We start from the raw sequence: 6,925 nt of genomic DNA, 5'->3' as shown, positions 1-6,925 counted from the left end.
GTTGAGCTTGCAAAAAGGATACAGAGTCGACATTATGCTTCCCCTTGTTAGCAAATCCTCTAGGGTTCCCATATTGGGAATTGTGTATTGCCATGTCTTCAATAACCTGACCTGCATCATCAACATAAAGATTCATAAATCTCCCACTAGATGCAGAATCTAAATTATTCTAGAGGAATTTCCAATGCTGTTTTAAAAGGCTTGGATTAACTACCATTGCGCTAAATTATGGTGATGGAATTCTCTTTGTAAGTCCTTGAATCTCTCCCAAGCCTCATATAAAGACTCATCGGCTTCTTGGGCAAAGTTCTGAATCGCACTCCGTAGTACGGCTGTTCTCTCTACAGGATAATACTTTTTATAGAAATTCAAAACAAGAGTTTCCCAGTCAGTTATACCAAGTGTAGTTCTATTTAAGCTATTAAACCACAATTTAGCTTTTCCAGTTAAAGAGAAGGGAAAGAGAATCTCCCTGATTTGGTCTTGAGTGACCCCGGCTTGCCTGATGGTGTTACAATATTGACAATAGTCGGCAATGTTAAGATTCGGGTCTTCACCCTTGGCTCCACTGAATTGCTTCCTCTCTATCATCATTATAAATTGAGGCTTAATTTCGAATTGAACCCCATCAAGAGCCGGAGTAGGGGTGAGATGTGGAAAATCTGTAAGCTTGGGTTGTGAGTAATCACTAAGCTTCTTTGGAGCTGTCATTTTTGATTCCGCGTCTGATGATGTCTCTAAATCGCTAGAACCAGTCGGAGGATCGCGGTGATTATTGTTATTATCACCAGAATCCGCCAGGATTTGCTTGTAGAAATTTTTCTGTCTATGGAAGGAACGTTCGATCTCAGGATCGAATGGGATGTACCCTGATCTGGAACACCTGGGCATAAACAAAAACTAGAAGCAAATGTGAGATTTGTCTCAGGGAACTAATGCTCTCTGAGACAAAAGGGAAATAATCTAGACTACAAAAACAATCAGAAATAAAAATAAAACCGTTTCCCCGACAACGGCGCCAAATTTTGACAGGGTAAAGTCGTATCCCCTAATCAAAAGTAATTCCTAAATTCTCTAACTAATGTAGATAGGGAAGTAGGTTTGAATCCACAGAGAAACGAGTCTTTCTATTTCTAATTAAATAAAGTAATCTAAATTATAAAGTAACCAATATGTAAGTTTGGATGTGAAACTAAACTACAGAGATTAAGAATAGGGAGAAAAAAATATATAAAGGATCTAGGGCACAGGTTCACCAATAAATAATATTCCAGGGTAGAATATAATAATCATTCATCAAAGCATATATTAATCAGATTATAAAGGCCTTTCGCTTCGTATTATAATCACACAATTAATTTACCGGTATTAAATCTCATCTTTCGAATCTCGACCTAACCATTTATAAATTAACCTGCCTATTGAAATTAGCCCTAAACAACAATTCTCATCTGTCGAATCTCGAATTAATATTGCAAAACTCATGCATAAAAGATCAGGCCTAATCTAGTCACAGAGCATTAAATCAATCAATAGGAAATTAATCTAGCATTGATAATTAACAACAATAAATTACCCCTTCATATTATTTATGGATCCCCTTAAACCCTAGAAATAAAACTACTCACACATATTAAAAACTAAACTAATCAAAGCAATAAAATAATTCATGATGAAAGGAATAAAATAAGCAACTAAGATTAAGAGAAGAGAAATCGTTACCAAAATAAATCTGGAACTAAGAGTAGATTAAGAACAAAGGTTTTAGAGAAAGAAATCTAAGAGAGCATTTAAGAGAGTAAAGAAAGAGAAAAAGAGAGAGAGGAAAAAGATCTCCTAAAATCGTATTACGGAGGAGTATTTATACTCCGTACAAATCCTAAACTAAAACAAACTAAAACGACGCTAATCGTCAACTAATAAATACACGCGCCCGATCGGGCGAGGCACCGCCTGATCGGGCGCGCCTTTTTATCCCTAATACTAATCTCGCGCCCGGCCGGGCGCGTCACCGGGCGCCAGCCTTAGCTTCTCCCGCCCGGCCGGGCGTGCCTCCGGGCGCCAGCCTCTTTGGCTGGGCGGCTTACTTGGGCCACTATTTGGACTACGATTGGGCTCCAATTCTTCGGGCCAATCTGGGTTTCCTCTTTCGGTCTTGAATACTTGGTCCAAATGCCCCGGTATCACCTATACCGAGCCCTTAATCACCGGTTTGATGGTTCTAACCGGCCCTGGGCTATAGAATCTGGTCGTGCTTCTCCAATGTTCGTGATTGCTACAAAATATCTCGGGAAAATACGCCAAAAGCATAATCCCCTGGAAAAGTCAACCAAATCTACGAAAACACTAGAAAACACCAATTAGTAATAAAAGTGGCTCTAAAGAGCCAAAAACACTACTAATTCTGACTAAGGGACGGGGGTAAAATACTATATGAAATAGACACATCACTTACCTTTTGCTCGTCCTCGAGCAAAACAAAACCAAGGGAGAAATGATGAGCTTATTCAAACAAACAAATAGAATAGAGGAGACTAGAATATACATTAACTCACTTTCGTCGGAATCACGGTCAATTTTAGCAACTAAAGACAAGTCATTTAAACCCTAGATCGCCCTAGAGGACGAGTGATGCTCTCGTAAAGGTTTCTTAAGAGATTAACCTATAACTCTCATCATAATACAAACAAGGGAAAGCATGAAAAAGAAACTAAAATACAAGAAAAACAAACAAATGTTCATGAAAGGACTTTTTGTAAATGTATAAGCATAAATGAATGCAAATCTTTCTAAACAAGTAAGGGAGTGCACGTTCTAAGATATCTAAGGTTGATTGAAACATAGGACATGCTAAGCATAAAAAACTAAAGAAACACAATTTACTTTCATCTGAAAACATTTTAGCACATTCTCCCAATTAGCTTCAAATCTACTTTTAGTGAGCGTCTCTATAGTTGCTCGAAGGAACTGGAAAAACAAATAGATTTGAGGTTTCTCGACATCTTGACTTTGCATCCCCTCTCCTTAGGCTTTAACTCATAATGCCCTCCCCCGATATCTGACTCAACCTCTAGGTCAAAAGGGGTTTCCTAAAGGTGGTAATGTAAGGGCAAAAGGTTAAGGGTATGCTTAAAATTTAGAATTTGGTGGTACACCTAAGTTGTGAAGCAAAGATTGGCTAAATCTCAACACCAAAACCAAGTAATCACCAAACAAAAACAGACTAACACCCCCAAGCTTATTCAAAGCTATAACCACAATCATATATACAAAAAGCGTAAGACGCTTCCCCCCAAGCTTTAATAAAGCATTGTCCTCAATGCTCAAAATAGGCCGAAACATTTTCATCAAAATGTTTTTGAACTTTTCATTTTTTTAATTTTTTTTTAAAATTTTTTTCCAAAGCTTCTTGAATGAGCTTTGATTTTTCATATTTTTTCAATATTTTCATTTTTCACTTTATTCATTGTCTTCGCCTCGTTTAACTATGGACTGCTTTTTCAGCTTTGCATTTGAATGTCCTTGCCTTTTTTTGACTTTGGACGTCTTTTTCATTTATTCACTTGCCATTATTCACAAGATATACAAAACACAAGCTTTCTTACAAACAAGAACCAATATCAACTAGTACAAAAACATTCATTTGTGTCGCTCATTTAGGGTGTATTTGTGTCGCTTCTATGAGCGACACAACTGCTTGCGACGCAAATGACTTCAAAGTCATTTGCGTCACTTCTATGAGCGACGCAAATAAGTGTTATTTGTGTCGCTTGTTTACAATGTGCGACGCAAATAAGAGTTATTTGCATTACTCGTTTGTTAAATGAGTGACGCAAATGACTCTTTTTAGTAACATATATTCTGTTATTTGCGTCACTTATTTAATGAACGAGTGACACAAATGACTGGTTTGAGGAAGAGAAAATGAGCTATTTACGTCACTCATTTTTAAAAGAGTGATTCAAATGACATTTTTTTTATAATACCACACGTTCAAACAACAATAAATTTTTTCATCAACTGTATCCCTTCGTATAATGTAGTAGTGCAAGACAAAAAATTAAAATAATAAGATCAAGTACAAATTTTGGCAGAATTTCATTTATATTTTGGCTTACCCATTAATTTGGGAATGAAGAAACCTTGTTTTACAACCTATCAAATAAGTTTACAACTCAACAATATTGACATCTTCATCATTAACAACACAAGCACCAAGACCAACCCATATGTTGGTAAAACCAAATGTGTTCATTTCAAGCCTAAGAACTAAAACAAAATAATCCAATAAATAAATGGAATTTGATAAGTTTATAATAGAAACAGATTCTGCATTTTTCCTACCACGAACAAGTCCATAATGGAAGTGTACTTCCTCTTTCTCTTGCAAAAAGTTTAAAGTCACCGGCTCCTGAAATCAAATACAATGGACCAATAAACAATCATAGATGAAAAATAAGCATCTAAATAGCAAAATAAAATTCTACAATTATTTAAACAACTAAAATAAAAACAAAACGACTTGGTAAAATTATTTGAATATAAACATTGTATCATAGTTTAACTAGCTAATTTCAACGAACATTTTCGAGCTACAAAAAATATGGGAAAGAGCTTCTCTTAGTATGTTAGTAGAACAAAGAGCTACAAAAAATGCATACATGACCATCTTATATATTCAATCTTCACTAGAACTAATTTTCCACCCTTTTAAAAATAGTAAAATGAGCAGCAAAACATCAAAAAAAAAAAACAAAAAACAATTTGTTAGTGTCTGGCATAGATTTAGCAAAATTTTGCACATTTAAAGATGTAGGTTACAGCCTAAGATTGATAAAGAATCCTCAAAAAATGCAGAGTACATTGTAGCTCATATATTTAAATGCCAAATGGAAGTTATATGCAAAAACATATTTGATCACATCTTTAACAGAAGCTAGCAAAAAACACTCAATCCCAAAGTCGACTGACTGTATCTAATTGAAAGAGGGATCCCCTTGGGTTTAGATTTCAATAGGAGGTTTTAAATTATGTTCTACTTTTGCTTGATCTGTATCTAATAAATAAGATACTCAAGGCTTTATTTTTGTAGCACAGAACTTTAAAATGGGAAACAGGAAGACTGATAAAGCTCAGTGAGAACAAGACTAAACACATAGAACCAGTAAAGATTAGCAAAGAAAAGTGGGGAGCCAATATGACCAATTCCATGAATAGTATAGAGAGCATATCTGCTACTGGGCTGCCAATATTTTTCAATGAAGTCATTTTACCCATTCAACTACGAGAGAGAACAAGTGGATGTAAAAAAAAAAGGTTTTGGTAAATTAGGCATTATCTGTAAGATCATGATGTGCACAAAGTCGTCCAAGAAAAGTAGTGTACCATTCATTATTCATTATTCCAAATCATCAAATGCACAAAATGATAGCAAAAACTCCATAAAGGCCTTAAGCTGAGGGAAGGACATATCCCACTTCCTAATTATAGGACAGTATAAAGACCATCGACCTTGACAATGTTGAACATCATTTTAATAGGCAAGCTGCATTTGAAAAACAACTTATAACAGAGTTATCTTTTTCACTTCAGCAGCTCAAAATTAGGTTAATAGACATCTATATACTAAGCATAAAAAAGATAATCTGCCCAATAAAATTCAAAAATTTGTGCAAAAAATCACAACAAAATAGTAAAATTAAACTAAGTTCATGCAAAATTGAACCCTTAATTCCATCTAGTACAAAAATAGTAGAAAAAAAGAACATAACTTACCTTCGTTGAAATCGACTATATAAATTTCACCAAAATTCTTTAGAATTGAGTAAAAAACCATAAATTTCTTCGATTTGTGCGCAATGCATATTGCAATTGATGAGCCCTAAATTCGAAAACAATCCCAAAAAATCTGTAATAAAGAAATCTACTTGTAATTCTAAATTCGTGCAATTCATTTACAATTTAACTCCAAATGTCTATGTAGATTATTGAACAATAAGAAAAAGAGATGAAGAGGTCTTACATTGGATAAATCGAGCTTGCAACTTCAGCAAAAGTAAGCCAAAATCCCATATAATTGAGTACAAACCAATTGTTTCAAATAATCAAAACAAATTGCTACTAATTTGAACATAAACCAATTGTTTGGATGTTTGGTCGACATTTCTAGGTTATATTTGAATTTTCAGTTGGTATTTGCTCGAATTTAGGGTATATTTGCTCGATTTTCTGCGGTTCTTATAGATTAAATTTTGTGGGAGGCTTTTAGGTCGATCTTTTGCTAAAAGAAATAGGGGTTTTTGGCTCGGATTTGCTCGAATATAGGGGGGTTTGCCTCAAATTTGCTGGGGTTTTCAATTAGTGGTCAAATTTGTAGGTTTTGGGGTCGAATTTCTCGAGGTATTGCTATTGAATTCGCTGGTGTTTTTGGGGTTGAACGGCAGCAAAGGAGAATTTTAGGGTTTTACTAGATGAATTTTTGGGGTTTTGCTATTGAACGACAGCATGAGTTTTTATTTCATTTTTTTGTATACTGAATAGTCATTTGCGTCACTTAATAAAGACAAAGTGATGCAATTTAGTCCACAAAGTTACTTGCGTCATTTATGAGCAAATGAGTGACGCAAATAACAATAGTATATGCGTTGCTCCTATTTATAAAAGTCACGCAAATATAGTAAGCAGAAATGTATCTGACTTTTGCTTCGCTTTATAGCTAATGTCCGACGCAAATTACTTATAATGAAGCAAAAATATCTCATTTGCGTCATTTATTTCAACAAGTGACGCAAATAAGGCGACGCAAATGAGCATTTTTACTACGAGTGATCCAAACTCATATACCACAATCTCCAAGAACATGATCATTTGCTTCACAAAAACCAAAAAAGGAACAAAAAGAAACAAAAGGCTCAAAGTTCTAAAA

At 34.8% G+C, this 6,925-nt stretch overlaps 1 long non-coding RNA gene and 1 other non-coding gene across 2 annotated transcripts; one reads left to right on the top strand and one right to left on the bottom strand.

Moving 5' to 3' along the window:
* Positions 1–223: 223 nt before the first annotated feature.
* Positions 224–330, top strand: LOC145557141 (small nucleolar RNA R71). The gene has a single exon (XR_014092197.1). It is a non-coding gene; the product is annotated as a small nucleolar RNA R71 (small nucleolar RNA).
* A 3,764-nt stretch (positions 331–4,094) lies between these two features.
* LOC145556029 (uncharacterized) lies at positions 4,095–6,138 on the bottom strand. Its single transcript, XR_014091687.1, has 3 exons — positions 6,023–6,138; positions 5,776–5,908; positions 4,095–4,411 (listed from the first exon to the last, which is right to left on the bottom strand). It is a non-coding gene; the product is annotated as an uncharacterized LOC145556029 (long non-coding RNA).
* Positions 6,139–6,925: the final 787 nt, after the last annotated feature.

The sequence above is a fragment of the Chenopodium album genome, chromosome 8, assembly GCF_948465745.1.
Source record: "Chenopodium album chromosome 8, dcCheAlbu1.1, whole genome shotgun sequence".
NCBI classification, from domain to species: Eukaryota; Viridiplantae; Streptophyta; class Magnoliopsida; order Caryophyllales; family Amaranthaceae; genus Chenopodium; species Chenopodium album.
Note: the sequence above shows the minus strand (reverse complement) of the source record. Positions and strands in the feature narration are given on the sequence as shown.